This window comes from Sinohyriopsis cumingii, chromosome 10 (assembly GCF_028554795.1).
Source record: "Sinohyriopsis cumingii isolate HCF-2022 chromosome 10, ASM2855479v2, whole genome shotgun sequence".
Taxonomy (NCBI): Eukaryota; Metazoa; Mollusca; class Bivalvia; order Unionida; family Unionidae; genus Sinohyriopsis; species Sinohyriopsis cumingii.
This window is the reverse complement of record NC_142970.1, coordinates 25,937,526-25,963,376: the sequence shown is the minus strand read 5'-3', so window position 1 is coordinate 25,963,376 and position 25,851 is coordinate 25,937,526. Positions and strand designations below refer to the sequence as shown.

Here is a 25,851-nt window from a genome sequence, read left to right as displayed (position 1 = left end):
TTTTTTTTTGTTAACTTTGTTTGCAGATTAGTGTAGATTTCAGCTGATTTTGGTAATTATATGGACTTTTTTAATGGGCCTTATCATCTGATAGTCGAAAAGATTTTCACATGACCATTCCTCTGATAAAGGTGTGTAGATGAGTCAGCGGCTAAGGACAAGCTGAGAAATGTGATGCTACAAAGGTATATTTTCCATTTGATATATCATAGATTACTTGTATAAGCATCCATACTAGAAGTATGGGTGTGACTGACTATCCCATATTCTGCATGAGACATAAAAAGCTATCTAAAGTTGTCTGCCACATCTCATAACATATATGCTATACATTAATGTGTGAAAGGGAAATATAATATATTTTGTAATAGAGTGGGAACATTTTAATTTGTCATAAAAAATGGTACATTTTCCGTTCCTTAAGCTATGGATCGGCATCTTGAATTATGTATTATTTTTAACATTAACATGAAAAATGTGCAATATTTTTGTGATTACTTCAATACACTAAATGGTTTAACCTTCTGTGAGCAACAATTAATAATTTTTCTAGATTAAACACATTAATTCCATTATGTCTTAGATATTTCACTTTGAATTGTTCGCATGTAAATATAAGTTATTGCACACGTATTGTATTATTATATGTAGTATTAATTTTAATCTTTATTGGGTGGGATATTCGTAGTGATGATTTAGTATCATTTAATACTCAGCTTTACATGATGGGTAAGCTGATGAGCTTGAATGTTTATAAACCGTTGTTGCTTTTAACTACTGCTGTTCTAGTATATTGATAGTCTCTGTATCACAAGTAGAGCAAACTTTTCCCTAAAGTTCGGAGTGAAAGCAATTTTACATTGTAGGTAATAAGTACACAGAGAGAGAGAGAGAGAGAGAGAGAGAGAGAGAGAGAGAGAGAGTTCACAGGCACTGGCCAAACTGAAAAACAACTTTGTATGATGTATCCCAAAATATTAACATCTAACAAATAATCTTACAATTGCCAGTCAAGAAAATATATCATGTGTTAATTCTACCAGAGACAAAGAACTCTTTCGTCCTATGTCCAGAAAGCTTAGAAATAGATAATATTGTAATAAGTCCCAGATGAAATCAAAGCACAAAGTATTGTGATAAAACTTCATGTAGCAACACAGCTTTGATTCAGAAAGATGCTTTATCACTGACTGTGCACAGCTTCTAACTTAGACAACTGTACTAAGCGACACTGTTACAAAGAGTAACTAAAATGCCTTCCAGTCAGTAAACAAACCGCTTCGTGGCCTAGTGGTTAGAGCGTCCGCCTCGGATGCGGGAATCCGTGTGTTCGATCCCCAGCCGAGTAATAATAAAGACTTGCAAAAATGGTACTAACATCTGCCTCGCTTGGCGCTCAGCATTAGGAGGTTAATGTTAGGACTGGTATGCCTGGTGTCAGGATAATGTGACTGGGTGGGACATCATGCTACATGTCTGTATCATGATGCCCCAGTGCTAGACATCACTTTAAACTGCCACACTGCAGACATTGTAGCGATATGACTGAAAAATTGTTAAAGCTACGTTAAAAATCCAAGTCTCACACACAGACCAGTCAATAAACAAACAATATGATTACACTGTTGAGCCAGTGGGGGGGGTATACGTTAAGAAAGGTAGGTACTAAATTCTGAGTACTGACTTAATGTTAACTCAGATGTAAATATTAATCACCTAGATTTTCTGATAGTTACAAATAGACTTAGTACCACTTTATGCAATTAAATGTGACCTCTGCTTTCTGTTGGTGAAATAAATTATGTAAGATTGGTATGTTTTGATTCCTTTTTGTTTCCATCAGTGGTATACAAGGTGTTCAGACATCTAATGCAAAATGTTTCTTTTTCTTTCATTTGTTCAGTGATCCAATAAAGGCAGTGGGCAATTCCAGAAGGATTACATCATCAAAGGTAAAGGGAAATGCTGCGTTACCAGATTACATTAGATTTTTTGGGTAAGTTAATCAGAATGACGAATGTTGTTGATGTTGTTGTTGTACGGTTTAATGCCATTTTTCAGCACACGATAGGCTATACATGGCGGCCAGTATTAATGGTGGAGGAAGAACCCGGGAAATCCCCGGAAAACTTTCTCACATACCCACATTGGCCGAATCTGATACTCGAACCCACGCAGACAGAGGTGAGATGGCAGTGATCTGTAACGGAGAGTGCTTTAGACCACTCGGCCACTCAGGGGCCCCCGACAAATGTTGATTTGGATGTTAAGATTTTTGTTTCTTGAGCACACTGGATACTACACACTTTCACTGCAATCATTCCGGTTCAGTTGTATGGATAATACTCCAATTTCATGTATTTGAATGCAGTTAAAGCAAGTTTTGATCTGAATTTAGATTATACAAGTTAGAGGCATCATTTGTCTCAATAGCAATGTAATGAGCATTGTTGACAGTACTTTGACTTAGTTTACTATTTTAACATCAATTTGTATAGTTTAAGCTGCTGAAAAAAATTAGTTCAGTTTATCAGTGTTCAATGTTGCTTCATTTCAAGGTATATATTTATGAGATATTTTTTTCTCTGTATTATATAATCAGATAATTAAACTAACATATGAACAATCTACTACATTTCGCAGCAATTTAGAGAGAAAATTATGGTGGTTCTAATAAATGGATGATCTATTTTGAACTTATACATTATTGTTAGTGTAGAGGCTTCATTGTCTATCAATATTACTATAAATTAGTGCTACTTGCCTATTAATAATAACTGTATATATTGGATACAAATTTTTTCATGTACTAGAACTTATGGTGAAACTTTTTTACACCTAGGTCATATGTTCCAAAACTTAAAAAATGAAATAAATTTGTGTTTAATTTGTACCCCCATGTTGCATTAAAATTGATAAACAAAACACTTATTTGATAATAAAATGAAAGAAATTAACATTGTATTGTTATCAATTAGCATTGTATTGTTATCACTTAGTCCTCTCTTTTTTCCATCATGAGCATTAAAGAAAATGTATCCACACACTCCAAATATGCAGCAGAGACATGAATGATTGCTTGAAGGTATGTGCCATTCACCCATGACACAGTGTTATGTACAAAATAACCAGGATTGTATTATATCCAGTTCCTGCCTCGCTTGGCGCTCAGCATTAAGAGGTTAGTGTTAGGACTGGTCGGCCTGGTGTCAGGATAATGTGACTGGGTGGGACATCATGCTACATGTCTGCGGCATGATGCCCCAGTGTTAACATCACTATAAACTGCCACATTGCAGACATCGTAGCGATATGACTGAAAAATTGGTAAAGCTACGTATATAAAAAAATTCAAGTCAAATCAAATTCAAATTATATCCAGTTCAATTATATGGCAGTATCTTGCAAATAAAAATCATTATTTGTCATTTTGCCAGCAGGATATTGAAGACAAAGGTTATTTTTTTGTTGCAAAGCAAGCTGACCTTGGAAGCCAACTTTTGATACTTTTAAGCCGATTATTTTTTAAAGGATATCAATATAAAGGTTATTTTTTCCAAAGCAAGCCGACTTTGGATTCTTTTAAGTGTTCTGATTTTATATATATATATATATATATATATATATATATATATATATATATATATATAACACATACACACACACGCACACACACACACACACACACACACACAAAGTCGGCCCACATAAGGAAACTACTTTACTTCTATTTGACCAGTTTTCACAGGAATTTTGGAAATAAATTGAAATAATGAAACAATTTCTAAAGTGACATAATATAGTACTTCATGCATGGACATCGATGATCTAGGGTCACCTAGATGATTTGGAGAAAATAAAATCATTTGATGAATTCATGAAGCCCAGAAGAGTAGATGATTTTGCAGACAATATGATCATTAACATGGATGAAATTCCAGTGTGGTTTGATCTCATTCCTGGATGGACTGTCAATAAGGTGGTGGTTGAAAGTGTGAGAATTAGCATGACTGGTGCAGATCTTAAATAAAATGACTCTAGTCCATGCAGTTTCCGCTTATTAGGAGATGTGTTGTGTCCAACAATACATTTTCACTGTATGACAAAACTAAAAAGATATTCATGCACTGAAGGAATGGATCATATATGTGCAGGAGAAGGGTTGGGTTGTTGAGATGATGCTGCAATGGATTAAACAAAAGTACAGTTCTATAATTTTTTAAATAAAAATTTAAGTTGGAGTGCATTTTCCGACATGTAATTTTCAAATGATTTAAAACGTGCCCACAACTTAAGACTGGAAAAGAAACAATGTGTCCCAGAACATACAGTGCACAAAAATGTACATTCAGAATTAATTTATGGTGTCTCAACATATACGGTAAATATGGTAGCTATAAGTATTTATGAATAACAAACTGTTGATTGAGTTGCATAGCTAAATGAAAGTGAAACTGCCATAATGCTTCCATGCTCTTACGTACAAATATTAATACTATTGTCACTGTATGAATTGTTTGCTAGTCATTTAAAGAGTGACATATTAATTTCATGATCTTTATATTATTATTTGGCAGCATAAAATTGATTTTTCAACACACTTTGATACAGTTCACTAAGCTCTATAACTGTTAAAGATTTCACCAAAATGTTTCCAAAAGTGAAGAAAAAAAGTTGCTGCAATTATACTGCAGAAAAAAATGTTTTTCCTTTTCTTGATGAGATCCACACCTAAATCTATTAACATAACAATTCCTAATAGTAACATTTCATCTGAAATGTTAATTGCCATAACTTTTTTTAAATACGATATTTTTAAAAGGAAAACTATTCTGGAATGATATGGAAAAAATCTTTTAAATTGATTCATTCCTTCATAGAAATTCAGTAAAAAAGAAATTCATTTTCTGTTTGCTAAATAAAAATAATTCTTACTTCGTTCTCATTATTTTCACCTGTCTATTCCTCCTTTCTGGGAAATACATATAAAATCTATGTTATGGTTTTAATCAAGACAAGTAAATCGCAGTCAAAGGGTTACATTGGGGAGTCCAAACCCCAACGTATATTATTTATCTCACCCAATATTTTCCTTTAAAGCAAAAAGAACTCTTCACTAGTGTTGTTGTTGTTGTTTTTGTTGTAGGGTTTAACGCCATTTTTCAGCACATGATAGGCTATACATGGCGGCCAGTATTAATGGTGGAGGAAGAACCAGGGAAAACCCATAGAAAGAACCACCGACCCACGAGAAGCTACTGGCAAGCTTTCCCGCATACCCACATTGGCTGAATCCGAGACTCGAACCCACACACACAGAGGTGAGATGGCAGTGATCCGTAATGGAGAGCGCTTTAGACCACTCAGCCACTCTTCACTAGTGTAATATAGTTCATGTGCAAATGTTTACATGTGGCTCATTAATGCAAATATGTTAATGAAGGCTGTGGTGTGACCATTGCATCCCAGTTACACAGGTTATTAGCATGAGCAAAGAAAAATAACATAAAACGTCACATAGTAATCAGGTATTATTACATTTAATATATGGATGTTATATGAAATTGACAATAAATAACTAATATTTATTACAAGAAACTTTCATTTTCATCAGTTTCAATTTTGAAAAGTTATATTGTAAATAATGAAACGATACTGGCTACTCAGCTCTACTGTAGTTAAACTTAGTACAAGCTGTAACGAAGAGTAATATCTTGCTTTAGATTATTCATTGGTAATTAGAGATCTGTGTCACTATCGTATTTAACTCTCCTTTTCTTTATAGGAGATGAAACTGTTTGTGACATACTTATGTTGTCCATAGTATTAATTGTAAAATTACCCCTACGTATAAAAGACCCTCCAAATGCGGACCCTAGTGGATAAACATGTGCTAAAACGTTCAAGTTCACGGATTCTTTGAAAATGTATTCTTCTGTCTTGGAAATATTGCAAGTAATACAGTGAAAGTTGCTTATGGATTAATGATTCCTTCTGGCTGCTAAGTGCATTATTTGTCATTAAATATTGTAGGTTTATCTTTTAGATCCAGTGATGAATGTCATTCTCGTGATTGAGAAGAACAAGGTTATGCTCCACTGAAATCCATGTACCTACTACAGATTGCAGATTTACACAGAGAATGCAACCTCTGCCTCGTCTGTCAGAGCACAAGCAGAATTTGTCAGTCTTCAACAGCACAAATTATCAAGAATCACCAATTATTAGTAAACATATTATTTGTATTGCTTAACTCAGCATACAGTAATACTGAAAGGGGTGTACATTTCTGACCAGACTTTCTGCTGTTTCCATGATTTTACTCATACAAATCAGTACTGGTTTACTCATGTTAAAATTTTGCTCTGTTGCAAGAGCAATTAAAAGAGCTCCACTTTTCATTATTGTTTACCTTTGTTGTTTAGCAAAGGCATCTGCTCCAACTGTATTTTACATGATTGTGTTATTGAGTAATGGTTAAGATGTTGCTTATTATTTCAGCTTGGTAAAAAAATAAAAGAAATTTAAAAAGCATATTACAGATTACTTCTGATTGCTGATTAAACTTAAATGATGGCAGCCAGATTAGTTGCTATTCCATTAAATCATACATGGGACCCAGGAAGGCACTTTCAAAGTGGGATACTCACCCATTGATGCAGTATAGAATTTTCTTATCATTTAAATATGAAATCTGTGAAATCAATGTACATATATTTTTTTAAAACTGCCTTCCCTGGGTACTATGTATGTTCAAATGGAACAGCCCTAAAAGCAAAGCTTAAAAAAGTATGGAACATGTAGTAAATAAGCTAAAATTGAATGAATCTTGGTGGGGGGAGCTCCACTATTTAAATAACTAGATTATCATGTGTGCATGCTTTATATCTTGTACTTGTGTCAGTAATTGGCTTAAAGCACTAAATATGTATATATGTTCATAACTATATGAAACATGAACTGGCATCAAACCATGGGCAATAATTGTTGTCCAAAGAGTATTCACATAAAATATTTTGGTGGCTATCTGGGCAGAAAGTAGTTGCCTATGGGCACGAAACGGTGGGTAGTGGATGTGTTCCTCCTGTCAAGTAACAAAGTGAACAATATGTACATGCATGATAGAATGTTGCCTTTGCAACAGTAAACCACTTTTGGATACCATAAATTTCATTTATTGATTTTCTAGAAAAACGACATCCAAATGACCAATGTTTTGTGGTGAAAATTTAGTCTGATGAATTTCCCAGAAAAATTGTTCTTTTGGTAACAAAAATCCATTGTGTATAAACATGTACACTGCTGTTTCATAATTTACTTACCTAGTTTAACATGTTTTGAAATGTATATATTTTCTGTATTCAGTCCAAACATTGTCACTGAGATTTTCTAATTGTCTAATTGTGACTGCAAGTCATTTGCAATTGCAAATTGTACCGTTCTTTAATGTAAGAGTACAGTATACATGTTAAGTGTTTCACCTGAACTTTTTAAATAATGTTACAATGTACCTCTGCAAACAAAATATGTGGGTGCAGATGAAAATTACTGAAGTATATTCCTTGTAAGTGTAAATTTTCTTTTCAGTAAGTATACAGTATTTGGCTTTTAATTGCTTTATAGACTTTAAATCTCAACACAGTAATGTAGTCAAAGTTACACTGAGTGTTTGCAAATGAATAATTGAGATATTAAGCTTTAAAAAATGCATACCCAATAAATGCAGAAGCTGTACTCCAATTTTACCATTAGAAATATTTAGAATTGGCTTTTTGTCACAGCCACCATTATTTGGCTTTCCTGGACACTGAAAGGCTTTTTCCCAGCCTACAAATGCCTACCATGTCTGTCCTTTAGGTCTAGAACAATGATTTAAATGAATGACAAGTTGTACTGCATTCTTCATAATTTGCTACCATTTTATTCAGTATATGCTTTAATAATGTTTTCAGATAGGTAAGATGCTATACATAAAAGATGTCCTGCTTTTCAAAATCTTTTTACCAGTCTCCCACCTCCATTGACCCCCATTGTGTCCCAAACGTTTTTCAAGAATTTACACACCTGGACAGCTTCTGACGAGTGTATAAGTTATATTGTCATTTGTAAACACCATTAATTTCGTTGTAACTATAATTAAAATTTATATACTAAGAAGTTGCATTTTTGGTGCTTGAGGTTTTGCATTTAAATAAAGACTTGTTTCACATGTTAAGAGGCCTTGTAATAAGTATTAAGGAAAGAAATGAAAAAATGGCAATGTCTTTTTTATTGCATGATTTCAAATTCATTTTGTATTCAGATGTTGTGGTCTTTAATGTTTCTGTGTGAAATAAACAAAATTAATAAATCATTTAACATCATACATTTCTTTTATTACTTGCATGCATATAAGACCATACTTCTAGGCCACACATTGTCATAATTCTAAGCATGCACAATTCGTTTCTTCAAATAGGGAAATAATTGAATCAAAAGAAATTATTTTATTTGACTTCTGTTTCCGTCCTAGATTGTATATCTACTGTCTTCTCACAATTACCTTCTCACAATTATCAAATGTATTTTTATCATTAAAATTAAAATCAGTATTAGTCCCTATATATAAAGTGCACAGGCCAAGACATAAAATTAATAATGGGATATGATAAGGCAAAATCTTTATTTTCCTTTCGTTAAATTATTTTCCATTTCACGAGGTGTATGTATGTATATATATATATATATATATATATATATATATATATATATATATATATTACAAGACTACTATTTTCTCAGACTGCCCTGGTGGTCTGGTTGCCCAGTGTCAGGGTAATGTGACCAAGAGGGATATCATGCCACATGTCTACATCATGATGCCCCAGTGCTTGACACCACTATAAACAGGCCCCTGGTGGCTGATTGCTGTAAGACATCACAAGCTCTGGGTTTATACACTCTCATTAATATTGCCAACACGTAAAGCCCATAAAGCTAAAGAAACCCGAATAACTCACAGAAACCTGGGTAACTGTCATTATATTCCATCGCTATTCAATTCCTACATTTGTATCATAGGAATTATGGTGCATAAAGGGTTCTGAATTAATTGGAGTGAGATCCTCAGCTGATTTCTTTACCTTCTCGCATATCATTCTACCATTATTGTTTCTATTCCCACCCCACCCCAACCAGCACTTCATAGACAGAATAATTTCTTGCATTATGTTTGTTTGGTAGTTGGCATGCATGACTATAAAAAAAAATGCCATGCTAAATTCACAGAGAATAATTGCATTTGGTTTTTTTCCTCTCCAGTTCAGTACAGTTACAAATGTAGAAATGGCTAAAAGAACAGCACACTCTTTTCCCAACCCCACCCCTGAGTTGAAACTACGAAACCGTAACTGTCTACTTCTCCCAAGTGCGGGTCCTGTATTGAGGAAAATACGTCTATTTCAGCCGCTTCAAACAATGTATATATGCTGACTTACTTTCATGGTGAGAACAGGAGAATGACTGAAACATGAAAGCAATCTACATGCTAACAGATTTAAGATTGAGAAAATATTTGTTGACTAAGTGAATGACAATGACATTAATATCAGTCAAGCTGAACAAGCAATTGTGGTTATTTGTTAACTGATAGAGGCTTGAGGATTTATTCAACAAACTAAATGTTTCATAGAACTAATGCCATGTTTGTGTGATGTAACACATCTAATGGAACAAATTTGCCATAAACGTCCACATGATTCAGGGAAGACAGATTCTTAAATATTTCTTACAGCATCTGCGTAAAACGTTAATATTTAACTGGGACACATGTGGCCAAAGTTCAGTCCCATCAGTGTTTGCATTGACTTAAAGAAGAAGGCTTACATCTTTCCTTCAAAATACTTAATACACTTCATGGTGAGCTACCATTGTTCTAATAATGACATTAGTGGTTAAGCAGAGAAGAGGTTTTGAAAGGATGCATAAATCATCTTCCAATAATAAAAATCTCTTTTAATCTAAATAGAAATTTAACATAAGATGCCAATTAGTTCTTTTAAGAGCTTGTTAAACACCATAAAATTTTATTGTGCACAAAATATGGTAACAGTGTAGCATGTAAAGGACACATACAATGCAAAACCCTGGAAAGAACCACCAACCCAAGAAAAAAATACTGGCAAGTTTTCTGCCATACCCACATTGTCTGAATCCGAGACTCAAACCTACACAGACAGTGGTAACTAGTATGCACAAGTACTACTACTACTAATAATAATAATTGAAATCCAAATATTTTTTTAGTCTGGATAAATGTATGAATGGAAAATACCACATACTGTGACAAAAATGCATTAAAAAAAGAATACAGGTGAAAAATAGCACAAGTCGATTCACTGCAGAAAAGTTGTTTTCTGAGCTTTCTTGAATTGTGTTGCAGGTACATTATGATTAAGTTGAAGAGGCAGACTATTCCATAAATTTGGGCCCTGGTAATCATAAGGATGCTTTCCAATGTATTTTAATCTAACATTGGGAATAATGATGATATGAATACAGGAGATGAGTGCAAGTGCCTAGAAAGTGTGTATACACGATGAACTCAACAATGTACTTAGGGTTTGACACATAGAAAATGTTGTAACAGAGGAGTCATTTTTTATTTAATCCTTGATATAACAAGAAGCCTGTGAAGGATGCCGCGCATAGAAGATAAGTACTCACTGATAGGTTATCATTGACAAAATAAAGAGTATTTTGCACCTTTTTGATATTTGTTAAAAACTATGTATTGGGGTAAAAGCAGAGAGACTTGAATCGAAATAATCAAGTAGAGAATTTATAATGGAAAAATGCATATTGAGGAGATGAATCCAGTGATACATCGCTGATGAAAATCAGTTGAGGCATTTGTGAGAAAATTGTGTTCTTGTGACAGGGTTAGGGTTACGGTTTTTCGGTAGTAACGTACGTACAGAGTACCATTTTGGATACCGTATTCACTGAAATACATGTCTCATGGAGTCCGATAAAAAGGTATTTCGTTCATGAAAATTGGTCGAGTGGTTTATGAGAAAATTTAATTCTTGTGATTTCCGATATGTTTAGATAGGTTATGGTTAGGGTTACGGTTTTCAGGTATAACGTACGAACAGAGAGTACCATTTTGGATACCGTATTCACTGAAATACTTGTCTCATGGAGTCCGATAGATAGATATTTCGTTCATGAAAACTGGTCTAGTGGTTTATGAGAAAATTGAATTTTTGTGATTTCCCTTATGTTTATATAGGTTATGGTTAGGGTTACGGTTTTCTGGTATAACGTACGAATGGACCCGGCAATTTTAATGCGCTTTTTGCTGCAGTACGTGTGTCATAGAGCCCGATAGATAGGCATTTCTTTCATGAAAATCGGCCAAGTGCTTTGGGAGAAAATTCGATTCTTGTGATTTCCCTTATGATTATCATAGGTTAGGGTTAGTGATGCAGTTTTATGATGATACGTAAGAATGGACCCAGCGATTTTTATGGTCTTTTCACTGCAATACGTGTCGCAGGGAGCTCGATATATAGGTACTTGGTTCATGAAAATCGGTCAAGAGATTTTGGAGCAAAAATTTTAATTTTTTGTCATGTTGTGTTAGGATTTAGGGTTACCCATGAAGTAACTATTTTCCCAAGATCTTGGGAATTTTTCAAGCGGTTTGCTTTGCTTGATCTGCCTTGGGTAAACCTATGTAAAGATGTGCGTATGTCTTTCTGCGACCTGCAGCACCCGTTATAATGCGAAATGAGTGTTTGGTATTGTAGTGAGCAGACGGATCATCGGAGTTTTATGATACCTGTATCCAACGACGGATCCTAAGGAGATAAATCTATTAATACTTTGATGAGATAGAGAGCTTGATTTTTTGACTAAGTTATAACCTTTCCAATAAAATTTTGACTAAGTCATTTTTAGATGAATTTCATCTTTTTCGGTGAATATTTTGGTAACCCCTTTGAATTGCTTGCTGACATTGGACCGACCAGATGAGCCCAGTAAATACGCATGCTGAGACACCTAGCCTATGACGGTAGCTTGAGAGCTTATGGAGTTATTTGGATTCGAGTGACAAAACATACCATGTACGACATAAATTGCAATCAAGCCCGTCTTGCAAACTAGCACCGGAAGACGGTCTGCTGGAGGTAAAATGGCCAAGTTGCCACATCAATATTTTCTGATTATCTCGAAACCGCCTTGGAATTTTAACATGCGGTTTGCTTTGCTAGATCTGCCTTGTTGAGACAAACATAAGGATGGTTCGTCTGCATGTCTGCGACCTACAACGCCCCCATAATGTGAAACGAGTGTTTGGTACTAAGGTAGCGGACGGATCGTCGGAATTCTATGATACCTATGTCCAAAGGTGCGTCTTCATGAGAGTAATCCAACAATACCTCATTGGTGAGAACCGGTCGATGCATTCGTTAGAAGATCGGATTCTTGTGACTTAGGGTTAAGGTTTAGTGTTAGGGTTATGTGCTTCTAGTAATAACGCAATGACAATATGATTTGGATGCACCTTTTACAGCAATACGTGTCTCATAGAGCCCGAAAGATCGGAACTTGGTTCATGAAAATTGTTTTTAGTAGTTTGGGAGAAATTCGGATTCTTGTGATTTCCCATCGATGTAGCATTGGTTAGGGTTAGGGTTACAGTTTTCTGTCAATAGCCTACGAACGGATAGGGTAATCTGGATGCAGTTTTCAATACGATACATGTCTCATCGAGCCTGATAGATAGGTAATTGCTTCATGAAAATCAGTCCAGAGGTTGTGTAGGAAAATGGATTTTGTCATTTCGAGTTAAGGTTAGGGTTATCTGTGAAGTAACATCAATATTTCGGTAACTCGTGGAATTTTGTCATGTGGTTTGTTTTGCTAAATCAGCCTTGGCGAGGCCTAATTAAAAATGGTTCGTCTGTTTGTATGTACACAGCCCCCATATAATGTGAAATGAGTGTTTGGAGCTGTTTTGGGCGGACGGATCAACGGAGTTCTACGATACACATGTCGATTTTGTCATAAGAGGTTTCCTATGCTGGATAAATGTTAAGTCTGTAATCATAGTTAATCATATGGAACTAAGATGTATCCCTGGTATTGATGACACGTCAAGTACTAGACTTGCTTGGTGGTGTTCACACCAGTTACACGTATGCAAAGTTTTTGTTTTATAAAATTTCAATTAATCTGCAGATGATAATTCCTATTGCAAAATATGTAACATACAGGTAATGACCATTAAATGTTGTCTTCTGCTAACATCGTCAACACTCTCAGGACTCAGGAATACGATGTTGTCAAGAATTTTTTTGTATCGGTTACTTTAATATATATATATATGTATATATATATATATATATATATATATATATATATATATATATATATATATATATATAATTGATCGGATGTTTATTGTATGGATAGTAGTAAATGTAAATAATTACTTATCGGAGGATTTGTAAATGATTAGTATACAGTGGCTTAGACTTTGAGATTACCCGTCTGTTGAATTGAAAACTGTTCTTTGTAGCCATCGGGCTAGAGAAGTGACCGGCGTTTATATGACCGGGGGGGGGGGGGGCGGGTCACAGTCGCTAATGAAGAATACGAGTACAGGATGGATGATAGTCATTTGCTGAACGTACGTGCTTGCGGTGTTTGTTAACGCACCTTATCACTTGTAAGGCGTGAACTCGTATTTACCTAGGAGCAACAGAATTAGTGAAGAGTTGGTGTCAACTATGTTTTTCTGGGTCATACGTATAAAGAAAAATCCAAAACCAATGTGCACATACACTAGAAATAACAGGACATAGCATACAGTACACAGACGCTCAAAATATAGATAACAGAAGAGCAGAGAGATACAGTGAGCGAGACAGCGAGAGACAGAGCGAAAGAAAGCGTGAGACAGAGCAAAAGAACGAGTGAAAGACAGCGAGCGAGAGACAGGTGCAGAGAAGTGAGACGCAGAGCACGAGAGACAGAAAGAGAGAAAACGAGAGCGTGAGAAAGCGAGTGAGACAGAACAAGAGATATCAAGCAAGAAAAGCAGAGAAAGCCTAAGACAAAGTTATACAGGGGGAAGACGGATAGAAAGAATAAGTGGGACAGAGCAAGAGGGAGCCTCTCACTCGATTGAACAAGAGAGACAGAGCAAGAGATAGAGAGAAAAATAGACATATATATATAGAGAGAGAGCATGAGACATACATATGGAGACAGAGTGAGAAAGAGACATAGAATCTATGTTGGTGTTTGGACCGAGACAAGGCAATCCCTGTCAAGGGGTTACATTGTCTCCCCACGAGGCTTGCCGAGGGGGATTTCCTAGTCTCGGTCCAAAACCCAACGAAGATTCTTTTTCTCACCCAATAATTTCCTTTAAAGTAAAAAATAACTTCTCACTTTTGAAAAATAGTTTACGTGCAAATATTTGCGTGGTGCATTAATACAAACGTGTACGAGGACTGTGGCGTGACCGTGTCATCTAAGTACACAGTAGTTATGCATGAGCCAAAATAACCCACAAAAACAACATAAAACGTTGCATAATATTGAAGTATTATTACATTTAATATATGAATGTTATATGAAATTAACAAGAAATAACTAATATTTATTACAAGAGAATTTTTCATTTTCATCAGATCTGATTTAGAAAATTACGTTGTAAATAATGGAACGATACTGGGCCCACACTTCTTTTGTAGTAGTAGAGGCTATGTGCCGATGGATAAATGATTCATTCTGGCTGGTAAGTGCAATATTTGTCGTTAAATATTGTAAGTATATTTTTGATTCAACTGGGGCACAATGGATATGCTTAACAAAATTAGAATAAAGCTTGTTTGACATAACACATTTCTGGCTGTTACTAAGTTTTCTGTAGTTGTTAAGAGAGTTGGGAGGCTATGAAGTGTATAGGTCTATAGTCTGTGTGCACAGATCAGTGTTTTCTGTCATAGTTCATTTCACACAGCAATGAGAATTTTGTCCCATCTGTAGCACAGTAAATTGTCATGTCAGTGTCATTAATTGTTGCAAACAGTATATTGTTTCACACGAAGTATCTAAAACTAGTTAGGTAGCTTTTGCTACATTTAATGACACTGACCTGAAAATGTACTGAGCAATGCCTGCATATGGGATAAAATTTACTATGCTGTGTGGAACAAACTAGCATAATATCAAAAATCTCGACATTGTATGCATGTGTATCACTGTCTCTTTCTCACAATGTTTTTGTATGGTGTGTTCTCAAAGATGGATTGACATAAGTTACTATGTTTTTTGTTATATATTTTTGTTGTTTGATTTTAGAACAACTACATCAGGCACAGCAGCAGACAACAAGGGTTTCTTTTTTAAAAAGTAGTTCTGAGTGCATAGACACCTTGACTGAGACGACTAGACTGAGATAAGAAAAGTAAGTTTAGCAAAACAGCTAGATTTTTCTGTCGCATGGGTGAGAAAAACAAACTAATAGCCATTTGAAACTTTTATTATGTATTCCCAGCCACAAGAACAGCATAAAAGAATTTAGGAAACATTAACAATTTTCAACAGTGGTAACATCAATAGAGCGGTTCAAATACAAATATTGAAAATAAAGTTTTATAAATGTTCATCTCACGAAGACGTATGATGAGTTTCACTATAAAATGATACTTCAGACGACAGCTGATAATATGAAAAAGAAACATTAGTGGGTCAATATTCGAAGCGCAAATAGCTCTGGTCAATTTCACGTGGACATCATATAACAGAGCAAAATCAAGACCCATTTATTGATGGGATAGAAATGTAAATAAAAGTTTGGGGTTAACAAAATAATTACTGACTATATATCATGATGAACTAAATGCATTTTAAGGAGCCGAGCAGTGAGAACCATTAACTATGTCATCATGTCCAGTATGAATTGACTTGCAGTCACTCTAGAATTAGTATTGGTGTGAGAAAATAATAAATAAAAGGAAAACAAACTGTCCAATATATGGAAATATTCTTAATTGGAACAGCTATCAAACTTAATACATCAAAGAAATGAAATGATTTCTGACTCTCTACTAAGTTTTTTGTTGACTAATACCACAAATGTTGTGTCAGTTAACAATCATGAAAATAAATGAAGAAAAGACATTAAGTGTATGTGTTTTAAATTTTTAACTCATCATTAGCAATGTTTCAGTCAAATCGCTATATCTTCAGTGTGACAGTTTGCAGTGATGACAAGCACTGGGGCATCATGCTGCAGATATGTAGCATCATGCCCTACCCAGTCACATTATTCTGTCACCAGGTCAATCAGTCCTAACACTAACCTCTTAATGCTAAGTTCCAAGTGAGGCAGCTGCTAGTACCATTTTTATAAGTCTCTGATATGACACGGTCAAATGTCATTCATTCTTACCAGCATGTACAATACCAGTGCATTGTCTATTTACTGATATGTATTGATTAGGGCTGAAAGCAGCCACAAGTTTTGTAGATACAAACAATGGAAGCAGACAGTGCTGTTTTACACAAGAACAAATTTCACTGACTGGAGGATAGAGTTTCCCCCAAGGAATCTGCTATTTTGAACCATTCAATTGATTCTTTGAAACCATTTTATGTGCGATTATGTTAACTTTTCCACAGAATGCATCTGGATGGATTGTTTTCTTATAAAGCATGTGCAAGATGAAGAAAAGTTGAATAAAATGTTACAATTAAAAAAAGCTTAAAACTAAACTGGACTATAGCATGGAATATGATAAATAAAGAAATAGAACTTCAACGATTCTTGGCTGCAGAAGTTTCTGTGGCACGATACCCACAAAGATCAAACAATTGCAGCTTGCAATGCATGTAAGAGATGGCTCTGATACCAACGAAAACCAGCGGATTGTTTGCAGAACAGGTTATCACAAGGAAAGATGCACTGTTAACAAACCAAAAAGTGCAAAGCACAATACATGTCAATTAAAATGTTTTAGTGAAAAAGTCAAATCTGATAAAGAAGATGTGGGTGATTTAGATAGAGTGATCAATAAATACAATGTGAGCCAAACTGAGCTTTACAAGACTCTGTTTAACACAGCATATACTATAGCAAGGCTGAGAAAATCTTTTGCAGACGATAAAATTTTGGTGAGGTACAAATAAAAAACCTGTAAATCTGATGACCTACTGACAAAAGTCGAGGATATAATATATAGAGCTAAATTCTTATTTGTCCTTTCAGATGCTACTATCGATTCTGCAGCAGTTAGAGACTGGGAATGCATTCTTGTTAAAGTTGTAGACCCTAATAATAAAAGTACAAAACTAAGAGAAAATGAAATATCTGGTGTGTTTCACCTGTCACAGATCTCAACTGCATGCATTTATATGGTGCAGCTTAATAAAAGTAAACTTTTTAACAGTCCTGCCTTCCACTATGAAAACAAAGACAAGAGGGTCATTTATACAGACAAGTCAACTTTTTAATTTACTTGCCCATTGTCAACGTGTTTTTGACAAAAGTTCTGCACCCCTGTTCTCTCTCTGTGCCATATTATTTTGCTACTGCATTTAGAAATATAATATAATACTATGTACTATTGTTGAACTACTAGTCTGTGGGATGGATCCCATAACTATGGCTACCTTTGTATGGAAAATAATAATAAAGAAAACAAATATTAATAAAACTATCAAATGGGCATACAAGGAAATGTGATGCTATTATAATTAAACAGTGACAAGAGTATTCTACTCTTCAATATGGCTAGAGCAGAGGTGGACAAACATTCCAGTGCAAGTGCCACATATACAACTTTACACCCTGTCGAGGGGCGCATAGTTCATTAAGTAAAATAATTAATATTTGAAATAGCAAAAACAAAAGGTTTTTCTAAATAACATCATAATTAATTTTCAGTTGTTAATATGTTGTTAATATTTGAAAACTTAAACTTAAACTTCAAAAGAAGCACATTTATTTAATAAACAGAGTAACATAAACAGAGTCAGTGCGAATGATGACTTGTTCCTAGGCCGCACAAAAACCCTTGGTGGGCCTCAGGCCGTAGTTTGCCCACCCCTTGGCTAGAGTGTTAAAACCCAAAAAACTTGTATACTATACACATAAGGAAGATATTATCACAATCACAAATAAATCTATCTAAATCCAGAAATATTTGGTTAACATAAGGGATCCTAATATGTGCACAAATACAATTTCAAATAAAGGATGATAAGAAGGTATTAATGTGCACTGTATACATGATTATCAGAGTTTAAAAATGTTGCATTAACTAAAATTCCAAAAACAAAATTTGACGCATTTTCTTCAACTTTAAATTATTATTTCATATATAATAAATAGGTACTTCACTGCTGTCCACTTCTATTTTAAGTAGAAGTAAATATGAAAAGTCCCCCTCTACACTAAACAATTTGGAAAAGTGGATACATTGATAGCAGCATCCTCAAACACTTGAAGCTGCTTTTTTTTTTGAATCCATGAAATGGCACTCTATTAAGTGAGTGATCATGTCATATTCAATGCAAATGGCTTTATGTGATTTTTCCAAATTGGTTGTAAACACAGTTTTTGCAATGGTAACTTCTGATAAATCACATTTTCTTTCACAATTGTATTGCTAACAACTGGTGGATGTAATGAGGTTTCCTGCACTAAAGAATTGGACACGGGAGATATAACTTCTGTGTTGTCATCCTGTATCCAGTTTTCTCATAGAAGCTGTATCTTTGAAATAAATTCTGCAGTTTGCTACTCAGATTCCTGAGCACTGCATTTGTATAGCATTCATAAGTAGTGTATGGACACTGGTGGCATTTTGAAATATTCATCTCATAAAGGCAAATACAGTTTGGATCACTATAGACAAAGAAATAACGTGAACTGTGTCTGTAACCAGCACATGTCTTATAACTTAATTTTAAAAATGTACAATGTGATGTAGTTATGTTCAAGGGGAAAAAAAGTACAAGTTTTTCTCATTTGAAAGTGGTGATGACTGCCATAACCTAAGGACAAAAAGAGAGCTAATATAGTACTCTAGGAAAAAACAATACCTGTGAACCTATACTGGAAAATGCAACCAATACAACTTCATATCACATATTTCCAAGTTAAAAACACCAAATATATAATACATAAATTTTAATGCATTTATGTTGCCAATAAGAAAATTAACTGGGTTAAATTCTGAACAGGTATTTCAGAGTTTGGCATAAATGCTTAAGAAACATGCGCATAATCTTCTCCATTTCCCTTATATGAGGAACATGTCTGGACAGGTAATGGTTCGAAAGGAAGTCTTCCTTAGTAAATTTCACAGGACACTCAGAACAGCTGAATACCTACAGTGAAAGAGCAGTTTCAACAGTTATAATGTTACTACAAAAGGAAAAGGACATAAATGATAACCAAGCTGTATTATTTTAAATAACAGTTTATTATTTACTATATTTCTAGAATAGTGGTTGAAAAATTGATCACATCTAAAGATAAGAGTTTACCTTTACTGGTCAACTGTAAAAGCAGTAGTCACAACACAATATAGGATAAGGAAATACAGATCAAACTTTATATTTTCTACGTACCTTTGCAGGGGCAATTCTCTGGAATAATCTTTCATTTTTGGCTACTGGTTCATAAAGGCAGCATGAATGTGTTGATCCTTAAAAAAAATTAAATGATGGTAAGAAATGATGGCAACCGGTAACAACAAAAGATAATGTCAACATTAATATGGTCAGATGTAAAAGTTTAATACATCCAAATAATTTTTTTATTAACTACCATTCTAATTACCACATTATCCTTAATTTCATTTTCAGAACAGAGATTACTTTCACAGTAGTTGCAACAATAAACTATAATACCCCAAATTATAATCAAGTCTTTTCTTAAATTGTTGGTTCAAAAAATAACTTTCTGACTGATACAATCATACACTGACACTGAACAATTCCCTTGTATATATTATGAATAGCTGTTTATGATATTACAGGAATAAACACCAATATTCACTATTATCTCATATTGATCGAATCAGCATAAAAAGGTATACATCAGTGTACACATTTAAAAAGATATCTTCCTTACAAAAAAACCCGAACAGAATGAAATTACTCAAAGTATCAGCAAACCTGATACAAAAGAAAAAGACACCTGTTAAAAAAAGAGACCATATAAACGTGTCTCTGGTGGAATTATAAATGTCAAAATAAACATGTCTTTCAAGAAAGAAAAAACAATTGAAAACTAAGAAAACACTAACAATATGATAAGGATACACCCATGGGCTGTAATGGATGGAATTTGGAGAATATTTATGTTGATCTATAAAAGAAATTAATTTTAACAAATATGCATACAAATGTACTTTCCATTATTATAAACATTTTGCAAATATATATGCAGTTTATGAACAAACTATAATATACACTGATATTACTGGCACTTTCAGTTTTCTCCTAGCAGAAACAAATAAGCCATTATCAATGTATGTTGGTATCTATATTCAGTATATAATCAATAAGCGTTAACGGTTCTCAATGACTTAGTAATCATGTTGTAACAAAGCAGCGTCACAGCCATTAGTAAATTACTATCAGCCAACATTGGCATTATTTTCCTACTCAAATAAAATCAAAGGGACTTTCGCTGATTTTTTTTTTAAATACATAAACTGAGTTAATGTTAGTATTGACAATATTAAAAACTTTCCCTAGGTACCAAAGCAATGATGTAATGGTGGTGGAATTGAGGTTTTAATACCAATGTTGACACTTAAATGGTCGTATATGGCTGACAGTCTTAATGGTGGGGAAGTAAAATGGATACATCAGGAAGCAGACCTGCCAACCCTAACAAGGTGTCAGTATCATAGTTGATTTTTTCCATAAGTTAGGTCAGTTTTCAGTAAGATGTAATAAAAAATAATGTTCTGCTATTGTCAATCTGGAAAATATGCATTTTAAAAGTCCAGAAGTGTGATTCAAGGCTGGTGTACCAATGGAAAATATCGTGTTTAATAAAGGTAAAACTAAATCACAGAAAAATAAGAAAATCATAAGTTTAACTATACCATAAAATATGGATCATGGAAATTAGGTCATAGATAGAAATATCAGTGAACCAAAAACATTTATCTGTTAATTTCAAGGCGCATTTCTAATGACAATTATTGTAATATCTCACCAATGGCACTGGACATAAAAATGCAGATCAGTAGTTATTTTTGATAACTGTCCTAGAGGTAAAGCTTGTTCCCATTCTTCAATAAAATGGAAAGAAAACTGTTCCTGCAAAAGTGATAAAACATAAAAAATTAAAATGTTTAAATAAGTAATTATTGTCATTGCTACTAAACCTTAAATATCATGTATGTTCCAGAGAACAGTAAATACAGAAGTGGAAAACAAAATATATTCTGAACATTCAATTGTTCTCCACAAATTACTCATATAATAATCAAGATGGCCTTAAAAATGTAACAGTGAATACAGAAAACTGGGTGTATAATGGGAGGGGGGTTGGGTTGGGTTATCATTCACCAATGGTCAGGTTTTCACAACTTAACCATAAAGAAATTCATGGTAAGTAACCATTAACATGGTTAGGTTACCAGAAATAATTGTTTTTTATTTATGACTAATGCAGTAGGTGGTTTTGAGAGTTTCTCTTCCAGCTTCACATGCCACTGCTGAAATACATTTCTTCAATAGTGTTTAGCAACCAACAAACATAACTTGTTGTCACTGTTACTATGCACAAGTTTATTTTAATATGTTACCCAGTACATAAAATATTTCAGCCAAATAAGTACAATTGTAACAACGAATCAGTTAATATTGTCATTACAAAGTTACTATAATCATGATTAAGGTCTTCATAAGGACCAAAATACTGTTATCTGCCACAGTAGATTTTCTAGACAAAATATTTTCATAGCCTCACTTGATTAATTTTTTTCTGTGATTTCACCAATTTGTGCTGACAGTAGCATGTGATTCACATTTTCTAAAGTTTCAGTGCACTATTATTATATTCAAAGATACATGAATGAGAAAAGAAATATCTGACAGTAATTGAGTCACACTTTTCAATGTAGACAAATATAAAAACCTTAAAATTGCTTCTTAAAAATCAACAAAATTACAGCAACATCCTCAATGACATTCACTAAAATCTCATGCTGCTCTAACCTGCATAACAAAGTATATATCTGCAAAAGCATTTAAATGGTTATCTTCTGAGAATTAATTTTTAATAGAAACAAATTTCTCAAAGTATCAGCATTAATTCTTGACACATAAGAAAAGGAAACCTGCTACAGTTAAATAAAAGACCATGTAAATGTGTCACTGGAATCATAACTGTAAAATTAAGTGCATGCCTTTCACGGGAAAGAAAAAAGGAATATGAGAACAATATTATAATGATGGCTGCACACATGGGCTGTAAGGGGTGGAATCTGGTGAAGAATATTCACTCTAATATCAAAAAATTATTGTGAAATAAAGATACATAAAAATGTAATTTCCATTATTATTAACATTTTGCAAATATGCTGTTTATGTAAAAAGTGTAAGATAGATTCATATTGCTGGCAATGTCAGTTTTTCACATACAGAAATGAATAGGCCATTCTCAGTCTATGTTCAGTAAATAATCGCTAACAGTTAACAATTCTCAGATGACTTAGTAATCATAACATAGCAAAGTAGCTATACAGATGTCAGTAAATTACTATCAGCCAACAATAGCATCACTGATGATTATTTTTCCGCTCATGTAAAAATATCACATGGAAAAAGGGAAAAGACAAGAAAAATAACAATATTAAACAGTAACAACTTATGTAAACTTAAGCTGCATTTACCCAGGTTCCAATAGTCTGTAATAACACACACACACACACACACACACACACAATGTATGTATTAATGAACACATGCACATTAGTCAAACTTGAATCAAATACATAATCAGTGGGCACATTTTGTTTTTGTATGAGTGAACAGATTCAGTTTTGTCATCTACAGAATAAGTTAATATATGTTTTAACTAAGTTGCAAGATTGATTATATACTCTATAATTGGAAAATATAGCAGGCATGGCCTTGCATAATAGATTAGATGTACAGTACCAAACCTTAATTTCTAAGATGGCCAAATATTGTAATTTTTAGGTTTCATGTAAATTTTGGGCAAAATATAAATCAGTTATTAGAGCAGTAAACAACATTGTTTGAATATTATATGTACAAATGAAGTAAAAATAAGTTAAGTACTCACAAAATTTTGAAACCCACTGGCTTTCATAAATACCCACAGGAACCCCAATACGATTTGTGTACCTTTGTTAAAAATTGAAAATTCCCATCGCACGAGTGTTGTATATATTCTTTTTAGTTGTTTTAGACTTTTGCAGGCCAGGCAAATGTTTTTTTAATTACAAAAAATATTGTTAGTAGTAACAATATAACAAATTTCTTTTCTAACGTGTGTACATTCTTAAAATGAATTGAAATAAAAAAGAAACCAATTTGGTTAATGATGAACACATTTTGTTATGACTGAATAATAAATAGTAATTTTAGAAATAATGCCATTATAGATGGTAGGAACATACTGAGCTTTTGTACTGTGAATAAAGATATGCCACACTTAATGATTTTATTATATACTGATGAATGGATAATTTTACTGTAAATTAACATGCACATTCTGAGATTACATTAACATTAAAAAGTGGCATGGTTTATATCATCATTTGTATTGTAACTGACAGATAGCAATTCGAGTCATCGGAGAAAGATGTTTACTTGTTTTATTTGATTTTTAATGAAGCTTTATCAATGTATCAGTTACATAACTACATGTATAAGGTTTCCTTGTCATAGTCTATAGCAGGGGTGCACAACCATTTTTGGCCAAGGGCCAGATTGCATTTTCTAAGACCACTTGAGGGCCACAGACACATTTCTTTAATATTATTACTGTTCACATGCCAGAGACAGAACAAGTTTGTGGGCCAGATTCGGCCATCTGGCCAGGGTTTGTGCACCCATGGTCTGCAGTGATGTCTAACACATGCCGAAGACATATCATATTAGTGCACAACTATTAGGCATTAGATAGCTATAGCAAAGAATGTTACTGCACAGATAAAGCTAGAGTATAATAATTTTGATCTATGAACAATAGATGTGTCAATAACTTTTAAAATTTATGGGTGGGTGTAGATATGACATGATCATATAAATCATGTTTCATATGAATAATTCCATGAAATCTTTGTGAAAATCCAGACATCATTCAAAAGTCTGAGCCTGGACAAGCCTGTGGTAGGCCTAACCTAACCTGTGACTATTAACCATAAAGCAGAACATGGATATCATAATTATAAAACATTATCAATATACATAAACAAATTATCCGTACTTTGGTCAGTCCAATTACTCTTAAATAAATAATAAGTACATTAATAATTTTACCTGTCTCTTAAAAAAAACAAAACATGAGTTCGGACTTTTTAAAAAACAAGTAGGGGTACAATATTATGATTTAACATGGACAAATTGCTGTAACGGAGATGCCATTCAAAGAAAAATTTAAAATGAAATAAATACCAAAGAACTTTAAAGAATATAGACTGATATGACTGCGTGACCTTATTCATGTTAAAAGCAAGTTTTAAGTAAAAACTATAATTTATGTTAATCACCTTATCCTTGTAATCCATCAACTTAAGTTTCTCTCTGGATGGAAACTGCTTTACTACATCTGCATAAGACATATGGGTGGCACAGGTCCGAGGATAAAAAAATCAGCGCTATTTATCTGCACCATGTCCACACAAACAACAAATGACTCCAATACTGTTTTCAATACATATGCACCATTTCTGTTTGCATTGAGTCCATCAAGTGCTAAATGCATACTTCGATCAAACAATGGGTTATAGTCAACACAATGGCACTTATCACATTCTCGGCTTAAAAATGCCATCATCTAGTGCAGCACATCCTCTTTGTAAGTCTGGTAAAACAGTCGAGTTTCAATGCAAAGATTTAAAGTTAATGGTGGTTCGAGGCAGAATTCCAAACATTGACCAACAGTGTGGGATTCGTTTCCGGCAGCTGATGAATAAAGTCTCTGTAACAACTGAAAGAAATGCACAGAAAGAATTAACTAAACTAAAATGTGACTAATAAATCTGACAATTTCAGAAAATCACCATGGTAACTGCTGGTATTTGGAAATATAAACAAAATGATCCTAACATTGAAACATCTGCTACCAGGGTTATTTTGTTCAACTAACAAGCTCTAAGCAAAAATAACTATCCCATTTTGACATCATATGGCAAGATTTAGGAACAATGCATACTATTAAAATTTGTTGTAGCAATGTAAAAATTTTATGCAATGGTACAAATTTTCTCATAAAGTCATGTATATATTACCTAATTAATGTTACCCTCCTCGTGATGTTAAGCCTGTATATTTGTTGTATTTGGTGGGTTGTTAGTTAATAAACGTAGCTTGTTGGAAGCCGAGAATACCAAAATCGGTTAAAAGTATGACAAGAATCTTGAATGAAATAAAGCTATTGAAACACTTTCTTCTATATTTGTATGTTTTTATTCATTTTGTTAAAGAAACATACTTCAACTTAATCCAATTATGGCGTTCCCGGCATAAATCACATTCCAGGCAAATGAAATGTAGGTCAACATAACTTGAAAATAGGTCCACATGATTGTGGGAAAATTTGAATTTATTAGAAAAAGAGCATCAGAG

At 33.7% G+C, this 25,851-nt stretch overlaps 2 long non-coding RNA genes and 1 pseudogene across 2 annotated transcripts; 2 read left to right on the top strand and 1 right to left on the bottom strand.

The window, feature by feature from the left end:
* Window positions 1–25,851, top strand: part of LOC149789775 (uncharacterized) — a 64,161-nt pseudogene that overhangs the window by 16,306 nt on the left and 22,004 nt on the right.
* On the top strand, window positions 82–6,218 carry LOC149789777 (uncharacterized). The gene is made up of 3 exons (XR_016423722.1): window positions 82–185; window positions 1,904–1,996; window positions 6,047–6,218. It is a non-coding gene; the product is annotated as an uncharacterized LOC149789777 (long non-coding RNA).
* On the bottom strand, window positions 19,055–24,869 carry LOC149789776 (uncharacterized). Its single transcript, XR_016423721.1, has 4 exons — window positions 24,774–24,869; window positions 21,242–21,345; window positions 19,639–19,715; window positions 19,055–19,395 (listed from the first exon to the last, which is right to left on the bottom strand). It is a non-coding gene; the product is annotated as an uncharacterized LOC149789776 (long non-coding RNA).